The sequence below is a fragment of the Plectrocnemia conspersa genome, unplaced genomic scaffold (genome assembly GCF_051122295.1).
Source record: "Plectrocnemia conspersa isolate PC_06_02 unplaced genomic scaffold, ASM5112229v1 ptg000009l, whole genome shotgun sequence".
Classification (NCBI taxonomy): domain Eukaryota; kingdom Metazoa; phylum Arthropoda; class Insecta; order Trichoptera; family Polycentropodidae; genus Plectrocnemia; species Plectrocnemia conspersa.
Genome location: NW_028277173.1, coordinates 16136903 through 16159448, shown reverse-complemented (window position 1 = coordinate 16159448; position 22546 = coordinate 16136903). Strand labels below are relative to the sequence as shown.

At 27.6% G+C, this 22546-nt stretch overlaps 1 protein-coding gene and 1 long non-coding RNA gene across 7 annotated transcripts in view; one reads left to right on the top strand and one right to left on the bottom strand.

The window, feature by feature from the left end:
• Positions 1–22546, top strand: part of LOC148232059 (uncharacterized) — a 282135-nt gene that overhangs the window by 171631 nt on the left and 87958 nt on the right. The window lies entirely within an intron of this gene.
• LOC148232052 (uncharacterized) overlaps positions 11760–22546 on the bottom strand; it is a 136397-nt gene continuing 125610 nt past the window's right edge. Inside the window, exon 3 of the long non-coding RNA XR_015810740.1 lies at positions 11760–12581. This is a non-coding gene — a long non-coding RNA (uncharacterized LOC148232052). The remainder of the gene's footprint in view (positions 12582–22546) is intronic.

Below are 22546 nucleotides of genomic sequence, written 5' to 3'. Positions count from 1 at the left end.
AACAGTACGATTCTCTCACACGAACTTGTAGCAATTTTCACACACGGAATCCTTATCCGTAAAATTGACAGTAATTATCTACAATGTTGTTAAAGTTAATAGTTCAATTATAAATTTTAAAATATGCTATTAAGTCATTAAGAATAAAAATTGCATCGCTTTCAATTAACGCTTCGATCGAAGAATTTAATGAAGCCATAACACGTACAAAAACCCTTTTAGCTTTACTTAGTTTTTCATTCATTAAACGAGCGTATCCAAAGGATATAATTAAACGCGCACAAAACATCTGATACATCTTTGATCTCAATCTAGCCTTAAAGCACAATCTTGTTTTTTATTGTAAATACAAAAAAAATGCATTTTTATAATTAAACGCATGCCATCACGAGCTTCTCGAGCTTTTAAGAACACCTTAAAGCGAATAACACATTGTTAAATGTATGATATAAATTGCGCACGTGTCGTTAGGTATTTTATTTAAAAAACACTCATATAATATTATATGAATACGATGTACATGTGTTACTACTGTATAAATGCAAGTGCTATTAATTAAAACAAGGCTTGTAGTACGATATGTACGTGAGTAGAATTAATATGCTCGTATGAAATAGTATCGAGTTTCGGAGTATAGAAAGTAACTATGCAACTGAAACGTTGGTGGATAATGATCATTATATTATATTTATTAGGATTGTAATGTAAATATTTTAATTTATGCATATTGATAGTTTTATGTTTTAAAGTAGGCGTTCAAATGAGTTTGTGTGTTTGGCAACCAATAAATGACGGGTTCGACCCACGTAGCTCAATTTACTGAATTATTATTTCACGTCTCCATTATGTATATTGTGTGTAATAAAGTTTTATGTTTTTTTTCATTTTATATAGTAAAAATTAGCATATTTTTATTTAAGTCATTAATATTTTAAATGCATTATATTCTACATAAGCAATACTACACCATACTACCAAATTTTTGCCAGCGATTTACATAATTTATATACGATAAATACTAAAAAAATATTTAAATTCTATTTTATGCTCTAGATTTCAATTGTGGATTTTTTATAAGAACCAAGCAAATTTTTCGTATATAAATTGTGTGATATGGTTTTAGGCATTATTTAGCTGTGATTAAATTAAATTGAATTTTAAAGCAGAATTGTTAAGAACTTAAAATTATGCGCTAATCTTGAATATAAAAATATTATCTTTATAGCTTGTATAGTTTAATGAAAAAAAATATTTTATAGTAATTAAATAAACTTTTTCATTAAACTATACAAGCCATAAAAATAATCAGCGCACAATTTTACACAATTCTGCTCTAAAATGTAATTGAATTTAATCACAGCTAAATAATGCATAAAGCAACGCCTCGTATTGTTATTAAATAAATTTGAAATGTTTAAATAACACTGTACAGTAAAACCTCAGTTTACGAGCATAATTCGTTTTGGAAATGTACATGTATATTTATTATTTTATTAAAATTAATTATCAAATATTATAATTTATTATTTATTTATATAGGATCACTGTCTTGAAATCATTTTCTGGTCACAGAACTATAACTAATAATTTTACTGTATTACCAAAAATATAAAGTACCACATTTTTTATTATAAGGTTATTTGAAATTTTTCTTCTATATTCAGATTTATGGCTTTTAGAAATATTTTAAATGCATTTTCATATTTTTTGGTGAATTTATTATAAATTGAGTCTTTTACTTCTGCTGTTAATTTTGTATTTTATGCTTATAAATGACGCGTATTTAAAAACCATATTTACTTGAGATTATACAGTAAATATTTTTGTCCTTTGATACAATAAACTGATTGACGAAGTTATACTTAGTTCAACTATTTATAAAAAGTATTAAACATTTTCTTGTTAAATTATTTACATACATAAGATATTCCCTATCTTAACATGTATCTCATTTAACATCAGTTTCACCAAATCAAGACATTGGAGATTGAAAAAAAAATATACTAAATATATGTTACGGACTGTTGGTAACTAACTTATTTTTATTATAATAGAATAACGTAATCTAAAATGAAATTTAGTTACTTTAAACAGATAAAAATTAGATTAACAGCGTTTATTGGATTCTTAATTATTTTTTAGTTTAGAGATACTCATCTAATAAAACACGAAATAATCGCAGGTTGCTTGTGTTTTTACATCAGTATTAAATTTGTATACAACTGTAACCGTCGACGTAAAAAACGACACGTATCGTTATCATTTGTTAGGCATTGTCGTTATTTTTTCGTTGCTTTACAGCTTATTGTTTCGCGTGTCTTTTTCGTGCGAAGATTGTTTAATTTTTCCGCAGAAAACCTAAGAAGATGAGTTTCACCTATAGCGACGACAATGGCGATGCTCTTTTTTCACGGCTGAAAGTCATCGCAATCATCACACGTGGTTTTATTATGAGACTCGCGGTGAAAGTGTTTGACGATAGTGAAAATACTTTTGGCGAAAATTTCCGCTGTGGCGCCTCACAAAGTCCTTTTAGCGTTTCATCAAGACGTCTCCTCTGCGGGAGACAGTTTATAAATTGAACATTAATATTCACGGCGTCTTGTGGCTGGTGGGCTTGTGAGAACACGCTACCTTGATTCGAGTTCTTGTCATGAATACCTTATAATCAGTGCGTCTTGTATAATAATAACGCCGGCATGTGACTCCGCGCGCTACGGGGCAAAAGGATCACGTCTTATAAAACCAACATGTGTCGAAGATAAGCGAGATGAATGCGAAAAGTGGAAATGTGTATCATAAGTATGAAAACGTGAGCATAATGCCTTTCAGAGGCATCGAAAGAGGCATTGTTCGCAATTGCAATATAATTTTCTCTTCTGGTAATAAATTATTATTGTATTTGGAACTGCGATTAGACTGACGGAGAATTATTAAGAATAGGTTATTTGGACTAATTTTACCATTAATTAAAATAATTGTATAAAAAGGGTAGAAACTTGCATGAAAAAGTATTATAAAATTGTTTTTTTTTTACAAATCATTAATAATACTTTTTAACCATCTGTCGGATAGTATTGATTTGTTCTCATCCAGTATTTTTGCTGTGCTTACTATTCTTCTTTTAGTGTTTTATTGGATGTTAGTAATCATTTTAGATACATATTTTTTATTTACTACTATACTTAATAGAGAAGTAGTGTTTCTTTTATAATTATTAATGGGATTTTTTTCGTGTTCAATTTTATCTAATATCTTGCCTTAAATGCATAAATGATGAAGTGAAACGTATAATATTTTTCTGAAAAATGCATCACATGAGTTAAGTAAAAGAGTTTTTTTGTAGTTAATATTTTTTCTTTAACTTCTCATAAATACATATATTTTATAAGGTGGGATTGGAAACGGTTGCAAATGTTTTGTCAAAGCAACAAGCTATATTCTGTTGTCATATAATTATAGATTATTCCGTTCTCGTTCAGTGTGCAACCTTAGATATTTACAATCAATTAATAAAATAAAATTAAGTGATTCATTTTCAATGGCAATCTTGCTGTTAAAATATTTATTATTTTCATATTTCTGCTGCTTGGTTAAATTAAATTAGTAATTTATGAAAAAATAGCGACCAAAAAAAAAAGTTTTCTTAAAAGTTGAAACATAATATGGATCACTAATTGGTTTTATACAAAAAGTTTTTCAATCAAAGCTTTTATAAAGCTTCAATGAAATTGGTTATTCAGTGGTCGGAATAGCATAGTCTGTAAGGTTTCAGACTAGTAACTCTGAGGCTACGGGCTCCAGCCACGGCAGCAGACTCGAATTTTTATTTATAAAAATGCGCTATTATTAAAAACCGGCCCAGCTGCAAAGTGCCATCAATTGATTAAAAAATTATATTACACATAATAATTTATATTTAATTATTTAAATGTCAGAAGTTCCCAGTCTTTCAGTCTGATGGATAATACTTAATGTAATTATTCATTATGTTTGACTATCTTACTCAGTTGGTATAGATTAACTTGGTATAGGCTTACACCTGTCAGGTTATTAATAAAAATAAAAAGAGATACTTGCATACTATCGTGAATGTATTTAAATTCCAATCATAATAAGCAATGTCAAAATACCAGCGAAAATAAGCGATTAGTAAATTATTGTTTTAAATTCATAAGTAACCAATGTTATTAAAAAATCTAATATTGTCCAGATTTTTTTCGATATTATACTAATTTGTATCTATTCTCAGTGGCGTAACTAGGGTATGTGCCGCCCAGGGTGATCCTTAAAATTGCCGCGCCCCCCCATACATTTTTTGCAGGGTCATAAAATCATCATTTATTAAAATAATAAATTGGTTATTATTAAGCACATTTTATTCGTGCATTTATATATGTTTTAGTGAATTCAGGGTTAAGAACCAAACTAGACGATTCCATCGCAAATATGCCCCCCCCCCATAGCTACGCCACTGCCTATTCATCTCTAAGGATATGAAGTAATAACCAGCACGATAAACGAGTAGTATAAATTTATGACTAATACATAAAATATCTTAATTCGAATCTGATACTGACCATGGAGTTTTTTAATTTCAATCGTGTCTGTGATATCATAATTAGTGATTATTAAGGAATTTTTATTACAATCGAACATCATAAATTCGGTTTTCCTAGATTTACATAATCTTACTGATACATATTGTGTTGATTAATTATAATCGAGTCTCACACATTAGATACAAAATATTTAATAATGAATTGAGCTCATAGAGAACATCGTATTTGTATAACATAAATAAAAAAAATACAATACATGATTTGTTTAAAAAAACTGGTTGAGATGGGAGATATGTTTTTAGCTTAATTGATTTTATAACCTTTGTAATATATCCACGCACATAAAACGTGTAAACTACACAAGTAAAGAAAACTTTTTTTAACTTTCCTTTCAATTAACAACTTGTCAGCTCACACTCATGTATTATGAATAGCCGCGCAACGACCACAATCTCAGCGATTGGCTCTGCAAATATGACTGAGTGACCATGACTGACGAAAAAAAGACCACGATGAGATCATACAAGTACACCCATATATTATTCTTATTATTAAACACCATAGTTTTAAAACAAGGTTAGCTCTACTTCGAAATTGATGAATCAACGTCTGATTTTTTTGGAACACTTACGCCCCCGCTTGACCGGAATTTGCACACGCGAGTAATTATTTGTCGTAAGAAAAAAACGCATTGCTTTACATACATACATTAACAAAGAGGACATAACCGGTTTTGTTGTGCATTTGACGCCCTTTGCCATTCTTCGTCCAATCAAGCGGATTAAACACGTCCGGCTTTCTTGCGCGAAAGCCTCCCATTCAAGGCGATGAAAAAAGGCACATATAGGATTCCGTCCTGACATAATTGGCGTAGGTAATGTCCTTTTCTGGGTAAAGCACCGATCCCTAGCGGTATCTGTACGCACATCCCAACACAATCTGCGAATTCTTCAACGCGGCTAAGAATTCAAATGTCAAATGCTTCTCACGAACGAAAAACAAACACGCGAGATGTACGGTTAGGAGTTCGAATGTACGGCGTTTGCAAGAAATACAGCTTCCTGTCAAAGTTCATAAATTTCACATATTGAATCTTAGTGTATTTATATCGGATGTAACGCAGTTTAAAGAATTTCAAATTATTGGGGAAATAAAATAGAAACTTTTCAAATGTCGTGTTTGTGGTTTTATTGATTTTGACCTTTGACATAAAATTTATTACTCTTGCTTTTTAATTTATGTATATTTACATTCATTATTATTGATATAATGAGCATGAGTAGATATTCCAAAAACTAAAAGTATTGCGCAGACATTATATAAAAAAAATATAAATAAAAAGTTGGCTCAGCCAAATATATTAATGCAACGCTAGCTTTTCAAAACTTTAAAATTACTGTTTGTTTTTGTAAATATAAGCCAAATAATTTTAGATTAAAAGATATTTTTAATATTTTCAGTGCAAATATTTTTTTGAACAAAATATAATTATTTTTATTTTTTCGATCTTCGAAGGGTGTATATGCCTTTCAGGGCCGAGCTCTTTGGCCCTGCTTGCCTTACTCTGCTATGCTTTGTTCGTCATCAGTAGTGCCTCATTATATAATTGAAATTGTACGCAAATAACTATTAATTCATTAAGCAACATATCTATAATAAAAATCATAGCATCAATTTTTTGCTCAATGAAGTAAATTATCTTCAAGAAAAATTATTTTTACATACGTTTTACTGATAATAAAAAATTATATTATTAAAATTAAAAAAAAAATATGATTAAATTAAAATCTTTTTGAATTAATTTATTCCAGATTTTTATAGTATTTTTACTAGATTAAATAGTTATAATATATATTAACCTCTGTCTAAGTAATAACTACCATATAGAGATTAAAAAAGTCTTTCCTCTTAAAACTATTAAGTTTTACAAACTGTTTAATTTATAAAATAATTGATTTTATTGCAATTCGCTTCAAAAAATCTTGAGTAATTCTTTATCATCGTAATTTTCCATGTTTTCTTGAAAGTTTATTGTCATTATTCTTATTACTGTATATTTAAGTCTGTTACTTATAGTTAGCATAAATTCAAAATACCGTCTTAGTATGTAGCTATTATTTTTTGGATATTCCAAGAAATTTTAATTTAAAAATCGCAGGACAAAATCTCTAGTGCTAATTTATAAATATTTTTCTAATTGTAATGTAATTGTAATTATTTTCTAAACAGTCCAAGTTTTATTTAATTCTTTAATTGTAATGTAATTTTACATCTCATGATACAACAATAAAGTCTAAAATATTACTAATGATAGTCAGAAAAAAAAAATTTACTTACTTTTCACGTGTTATTTAAAGCAAAGTATATTTAAATTATAGTGATTACTTATTTAAAAAAACTGAAACATATATACAATAGTTTATGCGTTGGTCGTGTCTGCGCCTTTTTTGTCCAAAATTTAAGAAGATAAAAAGCTACATTATTCATTGCATTGTGGCGATAATTAACGCTGACTAAAAGCACGGATTAGCCATATAACGCGTTAGCGTCCATTAAGCAAACTGAACGACGGTGATTATCGGACAAGGTATTAATCAGGACAACGCCATAGTTCGTCTAAAAAAAGCGTTACATTGTTACTTCTTTTTTTGTAAGACCGTCAAGACAGATTTGGGCATCGGAAGCTTTGTTCGATCGCTCGAGAAAAGAAATCGTGACAGATCAGGTTCGGGGATTTGCCGTAAAATTTATTTTTATTTGTACTATCAAATTCTCTAATTTATTTAGTGTGATTTGTTTTTATATGTATAATATTATTATTAGCGATCGAATGAGACTGATAATGAGATCAAGACGCCATATAATGATCTGACTTGTGCGATTATATCTCGGCGTGACGTGACGTTTGTTAGTTTCTCGATCTCGTTGATCGGATAAGATCTATTGATCCACTATAAGACAAGTCACATGGCTGAGTGTCTGCTAACGGATTTCGCGCCTTTATTCGTAATACTCGTTTGTAACTGTGTATAAGGTGGTCGTAGTAAATAAGAAAGCATTTTAATTGGCTCTATTAAGCATATTTTTTATACCAATTAAAACAATGAAAGCATTTCTTTATTTTACTACTAATAAAAAAACATACCTTTCAGGGAATTGATACTAAAATATAATAAATTTTATGGTTAATTATTAAGTTATACTACGTATAGCATTTTAAATATTTTTTCATATTTAACGTTATTTAAGATTCTTTAATTTACAATAATTTGTATTAAACATTGTTTATAAAAACCAAAACAATATTATTTTAATTATTATAAACATGGTTTAAAGATATTTAGACATTTACATATTAGCTAGTATTTTTTTTATTAATTATAACATTTTTGTATAATATATTTTATTTAATTAAAATTATATTTATAATAATAATAATTTACGCGTTTTATGATTCTTTCATTGTTCTGTAAAATCATTTAAAAAATCATATTTATTATAACTCCCTATTATAAATTCAACGCATTCTTGTCGTTAATCAAGTGTCCAACCTTATGTTGCAACCAACGCTTGACAAAAAATTGTTAAGGGCCGCACTTGGAATTGAATATTCATGTTTTATTAAAGCGTAATCCATATTAGCAATTGATTGATTACAACTTTACTTTTCGTACAAAAAACAATAACATCTTTTTTTTTATATCAGTACATTAATATCTGATTAATTATTGGAAGCAGCAATTGGAAAGCTGTTTTAAAGATGTTTATCTAAAACAATTGTTTTAATTTATGTAGTTGTAAAATTATCTAAGTCTAATAAAGGCACTTGAATAGAGAATTCTTAAAATTATCTATCTGATTTTAAATATATACGATGTTAATTAAGAATAAAGTAGCAAATATATTTAAATTCAGTTTCTGTTTATGTCAAAGTAAACTATGTTATTGTTAATTCATTTTAAATTCCAACACTATTTAAACATTGAATTCGTTAACTGATTTTTATCTTAGAGATGTATGTTTAGTTTATTTAAATTAGCCGTAATGTGTAGTTAATTGTTAAATCATACATTTTAAAAATTCAAGTACTGGTTTTCCTTTTGAGTTGATGACTTATTCACTTCACTGTAGTAAAGTACACAGTGTCAAGATTTAGAAATATTAAATTAACAGTGATTTAATCGTTTTGATTTAAATTCGTACGGTAATATTAAATTGAAAGTCAGTTCTTCAATAATATTAAATTCGTTGTCAGTTCTCGAATTATATATTGAGATATTATATATTGGCTGATTTTATGTATTAAATAATGTAAGCGTTAATTTATAAGATCCCACAAAAGTTGGCTAGTGAATAAAAAAATCAATTTATTCTCTTTTTTAATTACCACAATAATTATATAAAGATTCACGATCGGTTATATTTTTGTGTCAATCTTAAATAACATAAAATTGTTATTTTATTTTGAACGTTTAAGCTGTTGTGCTATTATTAAATATAATATATCGTTTTTCTACGTTATTAATCTCAATTAAGCACTTGTCGGATGATATCCGCGTAAAACCCTACTTCATTGAAAAATGTACATACTACTTATTCACAAATATAATTGCATAGTCAGCTTGAATTTCATGATGACTTCCTCTCGAATGTAGGAATCAATACGATACTGCAATTACTTTTAGATTTTTTTTATGTACAAATCATTCCTCATTGGATTGTTACTTTACCATTTGAGGCAACACATCTCTCTAGCGCTAATTAATGACAACTAGTGTGCAATTACGATTGTTATCTGGGAGATCTCTCAATTTTTTTACACTCCGCTCTGATTCGACAAGTAACTTAAGGTCTGAAATGTTTTTAAAGACGAGCTCCGCCCATTTCTCCTTATGAGCCTCCGGTCAAGAAAAAAAATATCCCGTGATTACGATCCCACAGTTATTTATTGCTTAATGGACGATGAATTAACGCTTCTGGGTTAAATCTAGAATATTTAATAACCTATAATGATTTTTTATCGCTGTCTGATATTATTTTCACACACGGGAATGCGGGGGACAAGTACTAATTTATTACGAGATTACACTGGTTCTATAATAGTCGTAAACGTTAAAATATAATTCGTATTCATTTTCATAATTTATTTCTCAGCGTTGATTTGCATATATAGCGTATAGCACACGGTTTGCTATGCATCTTTTAGTGGATATCAGGTGTGGAAATCGCCATTAGAATAGATAAATTGTGACTGCGGTATCTTTGCATTATCGCTTTAGTATAATTATATCCTCCTTTGCGCTTCTTCTATAGCAACACACAATGTGCATGGACGTGTCCCATCTAGGATAATAGCTCGGTGGTAATGCAAGCTCAGATAATTCGTTCGAGATAAAAGCGAGATGCTGTACCTTTGGGGTTAGAGTATGATATAAATATGTTTCGACGGTATTTACGGGGAAAGAGCCACTGTTAAACTATTGAGCAATAAATAATTAATTAAAAATTTAGTAGATTAATATTGTATTATTAAGCTTTATTACTGACATTACACATTCATTAAAATAAAATATTCCATACCCTTCTAAGATTGAGATAATACAATGTAATATTTAATAAAACATTATTAAGGTTAGTTAATTTTATTCATTAAATATAAGATTATACAGTTAAATTGAAAAGGCGATAAAAATTTAAAATCCAATATATATATATAAATAATTATCGGGGCCACATTTATCTGATGCGATTCGTTCTCACATATAATTCCGTTATATATGTACACATTTATTTTATTCTATTGTACTTATTATATATTTATTAGTGTAGAAATAAAAACGAATACCTGCGTGTTTATTTTGTTTGTTGTGAAAATATGTGAGAAAGTTGACAAAGTTGTTAACTAGATGGAAAGAGAGATGGGTTCATTGTTACTTGCAATTAATGCACATATTTAATCTATAAATAAAACAAACATACACACATACTAACTCTAAGTTATTTATTTATTTTATTAATTTATTTAGCTTAATAGCTAATCTTTACATCTAACAAATTTAGTAAACATATATAAAAATATATAAAAAATACATAACAGAAAGAAAAAATATACAATAATAAAGACTTAATATTATAATATTTTATTTCTATATGTACGAAGGTGTTTTTTTATTCCATTTATAAAACCCGTTATATTTTTGCTGTTTCGGATTTCTCTTGGAAGACTATTATATAAATTAAAACCTCCGTACATAATTCCCCTAGCCGTACTCGTTTTCTTATACTTAATTATCTTTAAATTTTCTCTATTTCTAGTATTATATTTATGTACATCTTTATTTCTTATTAAATACTTATTAAAATAGTGTGGTAACATATTATTTTCTAACTTATATATAAATACTAAAACATTCATACTCAATATTTCTTGAACATTCAACCATTCTAATCTATCAATCATACTTTTACAATTAGTTAATCTATTTTTATTTAAGATTACTCTCATTGCCCTATTTTGTAATTTTTGCAACATTTGTTTATCTAATTTATTCAACATATTTAATAGTGTTGCACAATAATTAAAATGGGGCAATATTATACTATTGTAAATTAATTTTTTTGTATTTATACTTAATATATTTCTTAATCTAGATAATAAACCTATTTTTCTACTAATTTTTTTTAATATGTAATTACAATGTTCTTTAAAGTTTAATTTTGTATCAACAATTACTCCTAAATATTTTATATTATCCACTATTTCTATATTAGAGTTATTTATTACTATTTTGGTACTATCATCTAACACATTTTTATAATTAATAAACATACATTTAGTTTTATTCTCATTTAATTTAAGTACATTATTCTTTAACCATATCTCTAACACACCTAATTCATCATTCAAATTACTCACAACTTCTTCAATGTTATCACCCATGCAATAGATCAATGTGTCATCCGCAAATAGATGAACTTTACATTTTCTTACGTTATTAACTATATCATTTATATATAAAACAAACAACAATGGTCCCAATTTAGACCCTTGTGGTACTCCATAATACACTAACCTCTCTTCAGAACATACATTATTTATCTTAACTTTTTGTTTTCTTTTATATAAGTAATTATTAAACCATCTCAAAACTATATCACTTATACCTATACTCTCCAATTTCTTCAACATTATTTCTCTGTCTATTGTTTCGAAGGCTCTCTTGAAATCCAAGAAAACTGCTCCAATGATTTTGTTTGTATCCTTAGCCAACAGCCAATCATTTATCACTACTTGTAATGCAGTTTCAGTGGAATGCTTTTCTCTGAATCCCGATTGTTGTTCACATATTATGTTTTGAGAAGTAATAAATTCCTTTAATTGTTTGATTACTACTTCTTCTATTATTTTTTCTATACACGGTAGCATGTTGATTGGTCTCATTTCTTCAACTTTTTTACTATTTTTTATTTTAGGTATAGGTACAATAGTAGCAATCTTTAAATTTTCAGGCATTTCTCCTAATGAGAGTGCTTTATTTATTAAATAATTTAATTTAGTTCCTATTATTTCCCATGTTTCTTTAATTATATTTATATCTAGTTCATCAGTACTAGTTCCTTTTTTAAATTTACATATTATGTTATGAATTTCATCTAATGATACTGATTTAAATTTACTAAATTTTACAATTAATGTTTTATTATTATATTGTACTAAATTACTAATCCTTGGTATTGAATTTACAATTTCTTCTATGCTCTCAATGTAATATGTATTCATCTTTTCTGCCATTATATAAGGATCTTGATATATATTTCCATTAATTTCCATTTTTATTATGTCGTTTTTCTGAGTTGGATTAATTAATTGTTTTATTGATTTCCACATCTTATTTGGATCATTTTGTATTTCATCTATCAATTTTTCATACCATTTCTTTTTAGCCATTCTTAATACTTTGACTGCCATATTTCTACATTGTGTGTATGTTTTCCATTTTTCATTAAAGACTTTATATTCTATTTGTTCTGTTTTTAATATTTGAAAAATTTTGTATGACTCATCTCTTTTCTTTATAGCATTTTTAACATCATCATTAAACCACGGTTTTGGGTTGTAACGATATTCCTTTTTAAAATTATATTGACTTTTTGTTTTACAATCTACTATATTCTTATAAATTTTGTTCCATATCCTATTAACATCCATATTATCTACATTCCAGTCACATTTTTGTAATTCTAATCTTAATTTATTAAAATTAATTTTTTTAATTATATCAATTTTTTTTGTTTTTTTAAACTTAAGTTCATTATGTTTTTCTATATAAATATATACAATTGAATGGTCAGTTATTCTTGGAGTTGATTTTACTTCACAATAAATTTTTTTGTTGTTGGTAAATACTAAATCTATTAATGTGCTCGATCTATTATTAGTCCTTGTATTTTCTTTGACACATTGTCTTAAACCAAATATATTTGATATTTTTTCTAATTTTGCTGTGTAAAAATCTTCACATTTGTTCCAATTAAAATTCCAATCTCCAATTAAAACAGTATCCAAAATTTGATCAAAACTCCATTCTGCAATATTATTTATAAATTCTATGAATATATTCGGATTACTATTTGGAGATCTGTATGCTATACATAATATTATGGGAATTTTTTCAATAAAAATTTTTTCAATAAAAACTGTGATAGACCAGTATGTCTTATCTTGATTATTTTTAAATATAGTATTGAATTTTATATCATTTCTAATATACAGTATAACACCTCCTGTATGTCTGGAATTAGAATCACATCTAATTATATTATAATTGCCAATATTTAGTTCAAATTCTTCAATGTCATTTGTGATATGGGTTTCAGTTAACCCTAAAAATATTGGATATTCCTTTTCAGTAATTAATTCTATTTCCTCTTTATGTTTTAAATAACCTTGTGCATTGATTAATATCCCAGTTACTGATTCTTGTTTCCCATATGAACTTGATTTTTTTAATTGCTATACTATATTATATTGTATTTTATTATAGTAATTTTGCTCGTATCTTTTATAAATTGAACAATTTCTATCCATGGAGTTGTGTTCCACATTCAAATTAAGATTTAGTAATTTATTTGCTCTACAGCAATTCACACAGTTTTCTTTTTTGTTGCATTGATTTATTAAATGTTCTTCCGAACCACATTTTATACAATTTTTTTTATTTTTACATTCACTGGCTTTGTGATTATAACCATAACAGTTATAACAACGGTATATGAATATGTCTTCATATACTTTACACCTATCCCATTCAATATTTAATTTGCCTACATCCATTATATTTTTAAATGTCGTAACATCTACTTCAATAATAGCATCATACTTATTAAATTTGTTTTTTTTAATATGTTTTACTTCTAAATAACATTTGTTTTCTTCTACACATGTGTTTTGTTTCATTATACACTTTTTTAGTTGATCATATTTTAATTCTTCAGAAATTCCAATTATTTTTATTTTTGGTTTCTTTAAATTTCCTACTTTTATATTATATTTATCTCCTAGTTTTTTTACTGCATCTGTCGTAATTTTCGATGCATCTTCTTTACTATCACATGTAATTATTATACCTCCTTTGCTTATTGGTCTTATATTTTGTATTCCAACTTCTAATTCTGTTGGTTTAATTAAATTTTTGCAATCCTTTTTTGTCTGCTCTATATTTTGCAAATTTTTAGGTATAATTATCGCAATATCTTTTCCTTTTTTTACGATTTCCGAATAATGTTTCTTTTGCATTTTATTTTTAATAATATTGTTATTTAAATTTAGTTTATCCTTTATATTATAAACATCTTTTCTAACTTCATTTAATAACTCAAATATTGAGTTATTATTTTCATTTTTATTATTTACATCGTCCCTATTAGTTTTTAATACATCTAATAAATGTTTATACATTATATCAAATGTATTAGTTATAATGGTTTTTTTTTCTTTTGATAGTATATTACCATTTGATAATAATACATTTAATTTTGTTTTTAATTCATCCATTTCTTTTATTCTATTTTCTGGCGTAATTACGCCCGCTATATTCACGCCGCTATCGGCCATTTTTTTTTATGTAACAATACTAATTATTTCTATCTTATACTATTTATATATTATATTAATCAATCTATTTATACTATTTATTAAATTGTGCTACTTACGCGCAAATATCTGCCGGTTTTCACCTCCAAAGGGGTTGGTTACCACAATCTTGGCTAATTGCACGGCAGACACATGCACATACGATGAACACAACAACAGTTAATGTATGATTTTTTAATATTTTATATACAATAGTATTATTTTATCATTTGCGATGCATTTTTTTTATTTACTCAATACATAGATCAGAAAGAATATCTGTTATATTTTGTACAAATTATAATTTAAATAATATTAATCTGATGATCCATTATATACAATACATATTATAAATGAAGTAATAGTAAGATCTTATACGAAGTAATATGAAATAATAGTAATGTAGCAGGACAGAAAAGATTTTATTATTAATCGTAGTGATATGTTTGCCCAATTAATTGGATATTAATTAAGAAATAATTATATGGATTGGTCTTGTTGTCTTTAACATTTGAAATATATCAATCTTTTATTTGAAGATAATTATTTTATTATATACTTACAGCTTCAGGTTGTTCCTAAATTATTCTTGAATAGAAGCACATATTTGTACTAGATAAAATCATGAGATATACGAACTTTCTTGCATTTCTATTGCTATTTAATTACACAATTAAATAATAAAGATGTATTTTTCGGCTTGACTTGTGCATGAATCATTATATGCTTTAACACTAATTTTATATAACTTATACCTTAATGTATTATTAATAAATGTATATTTTATAGCGAATGGCGCCGGCGCCATCGATTACGCATCAAGATTGCACCGGTCCGCGAACAATGACAGAGCTTTTGCCCGAGCTTTTCTCTGACCGGTCACTTTAGCGCCTTGTGTAATACCGGCCTTAATTAACATGTCTTATGTTGCATGAATTTATTGCACTAAGCACACGTGGTGAGCGTTTTCTTGCAATTCCTTGCATATAATATAACAGTTCACAATGTAAACAATAAGGCTATAAATCAACAGCGAATCGTCATTATCCGGTCGTAACTAATTTTTTTTGAGCTAGAAACAATCGTGACTTTGTTGTTGGTTTGTTATTAAAAAATGCATAAATATGTTTATTAACACGTTTCACTTTGCGTCGTTAAATCGTAATTTATTATAATTGGTTGTACCGATTGTAGCTTTCAGAAAGCTCGCGCTCGCTCGCGGGACTGTTTTGCATTGATTAATTTTAATACGTAGAACGGGATGAATCAATATTGAATCTATAATGTTGGCAATTATGCATCGTTAAACGAAATTTTCTGAACAACGATTTTGTGCTGTTTACTTTTAATGTATGCCGATAAAGAAAGTGGTTTTCGTGACAAGATTCCAGTGAAATTGGATGTTTTGGAGGCGTTGCTCTGGTTCAGATTTTCTGGTTTAGAATAAACATACAGAAATAAAACGCTTTAAGTTGGTTTCAGAGAGAGAAATAATTCTTTACCGTATAAAAAAATACTGTATTTTTTTAAAAATACAAAGAATATACAGAAGGAATATTAAATTTTTTTTTAATAAGCTCTTCCGACCTAAAATGTATTTAAATATTACATATTTCCTCAAGAATGCACAGAGAAAAGCTTAAATACTTTACAGTAAATTTTAACTAGAATACTAACACTCGTTTGCTCCAGGGTTCAGTTTCAAATTACATGTGCGTTTTTTCTAATTAAAGAAAATATTTTGTTGTTTATGGCAATAAACTTGTATAAATAATAAAGATCAATTTAATATAATTTTAGTTTAGTTCAAATTTTAACTATGATACATTTTATTTATTACAATTCATACTAAACTAAAAGAGGTAAATTCTTACAAAGGGATACATTTGAATGGTAAATGTTTTTTACTTCTTTAATTTCTTCATTAGTAAAAATATATAATATTAATCCTATTGTTCATTATAATACATTGACTTTTTATATAAATATATTATTATTTATATTTGTATTATCATTATAATGTGTTATATTTATGTAGGGAAACTTTTGTTGCATCCACACGAATATTGCCCAGTAGCCCACGGCAGAGCAGGTAAGCAATGATGGCAGTACTGGTCTCGGCATTCGTAATTACAGGCAGATGTGGTCGCTATTCTGTATCATGATTCCAAAGACACTACTATCACTACCACGCCTACGTTTCTCTCTTTCTCTCTCTCTCTCTCTCTATCCCTCAAAAAATTCTTCATACATCCACCGAATTCCTCTTGAACGGCGAATTTAATTATCACAGTTGTGTTGTTCTACAAAACACATGGAAAGTCTCATATAGATATTTTTACCAGACCTCCGCCCACTGCTGATTTCAATGTAATAACACATGATTATCGAAAATCACACTCGAACCGACTCGAAAAATGCTTCTCGGGCTTTATAAATTACGTCATGCGCTTCAGGGGTGGTCAATAATGTATTTTATTAATATATGTACATATTTAAATATATAATTATATAGCTAAATACCATATAATTTGACTACTTATTTTTAAATTATTATTAAAAAATCTATAAGTAGTCAATTGGATATATTTATATATGTATGTATATATATATATATATATATATATATATATATATATATATATATATATATATATATATATATATATATATATATATATATCGTAATCTGAGTCATGTATATATACGTGACTCAGATTACGTTTTTCTTTGAAGTTTTAGTCTTGATATATTTGACCACAATATTTTTGGCATCATCAGATTTAATTTTTTTATATACAGTTTTATAATTCGCACTTTCACTGATAAATTGCTTTTATGTCAAAAACACTTTAGTAAGATTGAAAACTATTGTCCTATCTGCTTCGCGGATAGGAGCATATATATTATTTTATTGTTATATATATAGTTTTTAACTTTAATGTTGTTTTCTAGTGTAATATTTACACAGTCTTACACAAGTTCTCCCAAGTCTATAACGATTTCTAGCGTCCAATATTAATTTCTGGTGGACAGATACTAATCGTTGTAGCTCAACAACATAAATCAACATTCTACAAAGGCAGATTCGTTTTATATCCACATACTTTGACCACGCGAACAATTATTATTAAAATTTGGCTTTGCTTTTTCTTCTTTCGATCATCATTCATCTTACACAATCTCGATCTTATCTCGTGGGGCGGCGGCCGGTTCGATTATTAATTCGGAAGGCATCATTCCAATGGCCATAAAACAAGATTTTGATTATTTTTAACTGAAAACTTACGACATCCGAACAAAAGTGTCGATGAACCATGGCTCGAATAGGATTCGGATGTATAATTTAAGTTATATGGGTCGTTTACGACTCAATGTTTGAGCACGGCTAATTAACGAGCTTTAAATACATCGAAGGGATAATTGATTTTGAACTAATTATTTCACGAAAAAAACATTTTAGATAACTATTTATATTTTTCTCATTGTAATAATAAAATAATAGGTACATTTTCTAAATTGTCAGAACCAAATTTTTATCACAATCACAAATATAAGATAATCCTAACAAATGTTTTCATGTCAACCTTAAAATAAAATACGCTTTATTTTTATTTTTAAAGTTAATATTTGTGCGGTTGATGTTGATGTAAAGTTGCTTTCTTAAAGTTCGTCAAGATTTTAAGATTTAGACTTAAATCGTGGATCTGAAATAATAGGTGTAACAAGATAAACGATAATTTTTGCTAATATTTAATATTATCATGTAAATTTTATTATTTATACATAGTTGTACAATATTAGAAATAAATAATAGTGGTTTTATACAACATACAATATAAACTTTCAGTTTATGTTCGGTTTAAATTTGCTAAATTATGTCAATAAATCCGAATTTTTAATTGGCTTTTTTCCAAATAAATTAGTATAAAACTCTTTTTCTAAAATAAATATTTATAAATAAGTGCTCTGATTTGATGACTTGAATATTTTAATAGTATTATGACTACTATTTACAAAATAGAAAAAATCTGTATTAAATAAAATAAAAGTCATACTAAAAAAACATTTGGTAGAGATTTAACCAGATTACCCAATCTAGCGTGATCTAACTAGCGTTTCTGCAGACGCAAGGGAAAATCCTATTACATTTTACCTTATTTGTATTCGTAGCGGTCCAGAAGCGCCATTTTGAATCGATTCACAAAAAATCTACATAAACGTAATAAACCTTCGCATAAGGACACCGCTAACTTAAACTGTAATACGAATCGTTGCTCGCATCAAACACGCCGGCCGATACGTGATCTAAGAGCTTTATTATGCGTAATTGCGATTTGTAATCAAAATGCGAATCGAGTAAATTTTTCAATTGTAATAATAAATCACTGGCGTAATAAAATTGTAAAGAGCGGGATTATTATTACAATTCTTTTACCGAACAATTTCTTAAACGTTATATGGCCGGCCACTGAGGAGCTGTTCGGAGAGATCGAGTAAGAATGGTAAATGGGAACGTTAATTTGAGAAGGCCCAAGGTTCGTGTTTGCCCGGGGATCGGTCATGAATATTAAAAATGTTTTGACGAAGGCCAGAGGTTGCCAAGTCAGAAAAATAATATAAAATATCTTGTCATGGTGTAATATTTATGTGCGTAAAATTCCATTGAATGCATACATATGTATGTACAATCGAATAGACGGTCGTCCTATGAAAAGTTGTTAGTTTTGGCCTCCGGGGTGTTGGTTTTGAGTTGACAAAACCAATATTTGTTCGTACGAGTGAGTTGTTTCGTTAGGTGTCCACTTGAGTAAACTTGGTCAATCGTATAGAATAACATTGGACGTAGAATAGAGGTCTTCTTGAAAAAAAGGAAACGCTTACTTTATCAACATTTTCAACGTACAAAAAGATTATACTTCTTTATTTATATAATTCAATTAAATGTATTGAATTTTTTTTAACAAAATGTTAAATAAACTTTTACAATTTTAAAAAACAGTTTGACATTGTTAATTACATTTGTTTTACTATAACATACAAAGTATTAAATTTTCTAAATATTTAATTTATAGTATTAATTAATAAACATTCAAAAGTCTCGATTATACGAGAGGTAAAAATCGTATGTATTATACAAATAAACTAAAATTCATATCGCAGTATTCTAAAATAATTTATTTATCTAATGTGCTTTTTAATATTGATTTAATCTTAATTAATATTTATATTTTATATGGTATTTTCTTTTCAATCAGCAGTGAAGCCTAAAAATATATGTGATTAATAAGATTTAAAGCATTTCAACTCTCTCCTAAATAATTGATGAGGTTCATATTTTTATTTCTCATTCATTTTTATCGTCTAGACTGGTCCCAGACGCTTGTGGGTGTTATTGAACGATAAGGAGCCCTTCAATATTAAGTCTGCCTTTGAGCCACGACATGAAAATTTTAATAAATTCTAAGCAGATTATATTTAATCCGTATAAAAACATTATTAGTTCATTAATTTCCGTCGTCGAAAAATAATTCGAAGGGTCGTTTTTTATCTTAACCATCCGAGCGTGAATTGTCCACTTCGGTAGTTCCAAAAGTGTAATATTTTCGGTCATCTTTTATATATTATAGATTATGTTTCTCACATTTTTATTAATAGCCTTGATGAGACGCTGACGGACGTATCAAATTTATTCATTATTATGTATACAAAATTAATAATAAACATATTACAAAGTCCAACCAACCGCAGCGAATTATGTTGTATTGTATAGAAAAAAAAAGTATTTCGATTGAATAATTTTAAGTGAAATAATCACGCACGTTATAATTCGTGATGCAGTTTAATTAATTCGATTTCGTAAAATTATCTCAGATGTAATTTATTATAACTCATTGTGTTGGGTTCAAATTTAATATTGCCGCCGTTAGAATAGCTCGTGATGTTCGCAGCGGGATACTAGACTTTGTCTAGAAAGCCGACGGGAAGTGTTCAATTTGTTCCGAGAACATAAAACCAAATCAAGTCGAATCCGTTAATTTTTGTCGTTTTATACCTTTCCTTGCATATCTAGGTTAATTGGTCCATGATGCTTAGGTGAAAAATTTCCATACGATATACAAAAAGCGTCACTCCGATTATATTGCATAAAATAAAATCACTTTCGTGCTTTTTTTGCTTGTATTGCAAAAAAAGTTGCTCGTGATTAGATACGATTTAACTCATTCTTCAAAGCCCCGAGGTATTACAATCCTATGTAAATAAAATTTGTTTAATGAAAAAAATACATATCAACCGCTAGAAAGTTAATGATCGCTCTAGCATTATTTATTGCCTCCGTGCATATAATTTAACTGTTTAATATATTATTTCACCGACGTATTAAAAACTAAAATTAATTACTTAATTTATAACTACATGGCTTATTACATAATTAGATCACAACAAAATATATTAATTTCGATTCTAAACTGATCATTAAAAAGCATTCAACTATGATTTTCTATATGCATATGAACATATATATAATAATTTTAATAATCATATTTTTGTGACATTTTGATCTAATTTCCTGTTTTTGATACGCTGTAAATTTACTCCATACAGTATTTTTTTAATATGTATTGTTAAAGTTATATATTTTATGAGCAATTTATATAGAATGCTATATATATTTTATATTCTGTATAAGCTGAAGTAGCTAATTGTTATTATTTTTGCAATCTGTATGTCCAACCTGACATTCATCAAAACTTATTATTAAATCATATGTAGGTAATCGCACATTCAGTGATACATTAAAACAACTATTTATAATTAAATATTTTTTTCTTCATTCAGTCTCTCTCTAGTCAATTTATTGGCCAATTTGTGGGAATGTTACTCCAATATTTCATTGTATTTTCGTTTTATTTTTTACGTCTTCCTTCACAATTTTAATTTTTAAGTCTTTGTGAATAAAAATGTTTGGATCATGTGGTATGATCCAAACATTCTTAGCATCCAATTACACACTTTAAATTTTATTTTGAAATCTGGAATTGCTTGAAGTTGAATTGGCTTAAGGGTGGATTTAAGTAGCTTATTTACCACTGTCAGTTGTGAGGTTTTGCCTATTGGTCAGTAATATTTACTCCTAGTTGAATTATTTTACAACAAATATGAGTTTTTGAAGATCTTCTGTCAAGATGCATCCTTAAATATTTTGCACTATATTTAATCGAACGGAAGAACATATTTTTTTCATTGTAAACGTTATATGGACAAATTCGTTTACCTTTATTCTTGAAATACGCATCTATTCTTGTATTTTATTGAGATTTTCATGGAAATAAGTAGACGCTGAATCCGTCAGCAAATATTGCGAAGGTAGTTTTCTATGTAGTCTGCTGTACATATTAAGTACAGTACTGGTCTTATTACACTGCTCTAAGGTACCTTAGATTTAATTTGAAAGACGGAGGATTTTTTTTATATTTTACTATAAAATATCTATTCCTCAGATATGACTTTCTATTTGATATATATGGTGAGGTAGTGCCTTTATGATTTTATGTTTTAATATTTATTATTTATATAATTAATATTTTCCTCTCATGGATATTTAAAAAAAAATCTTGTTTGCCACTCAGTGTATTTATTTTATTGTGCCGTGCTCTTGCAGAAAGCCAAATCAGAATAAGATTATCTTTTCTTTCTGTAGTATTAAATTTATTTTACGTAGCAGTAGCTTCTTAAACATTTTTGATACAATAGGCAGATTAATTAGACTTTTGGATTATTTTCTGGAATCTGTGCCATCTTCCATTATGTTGGTAAATATTTGTACGTACATTCCGTTAAAACTGTTTGT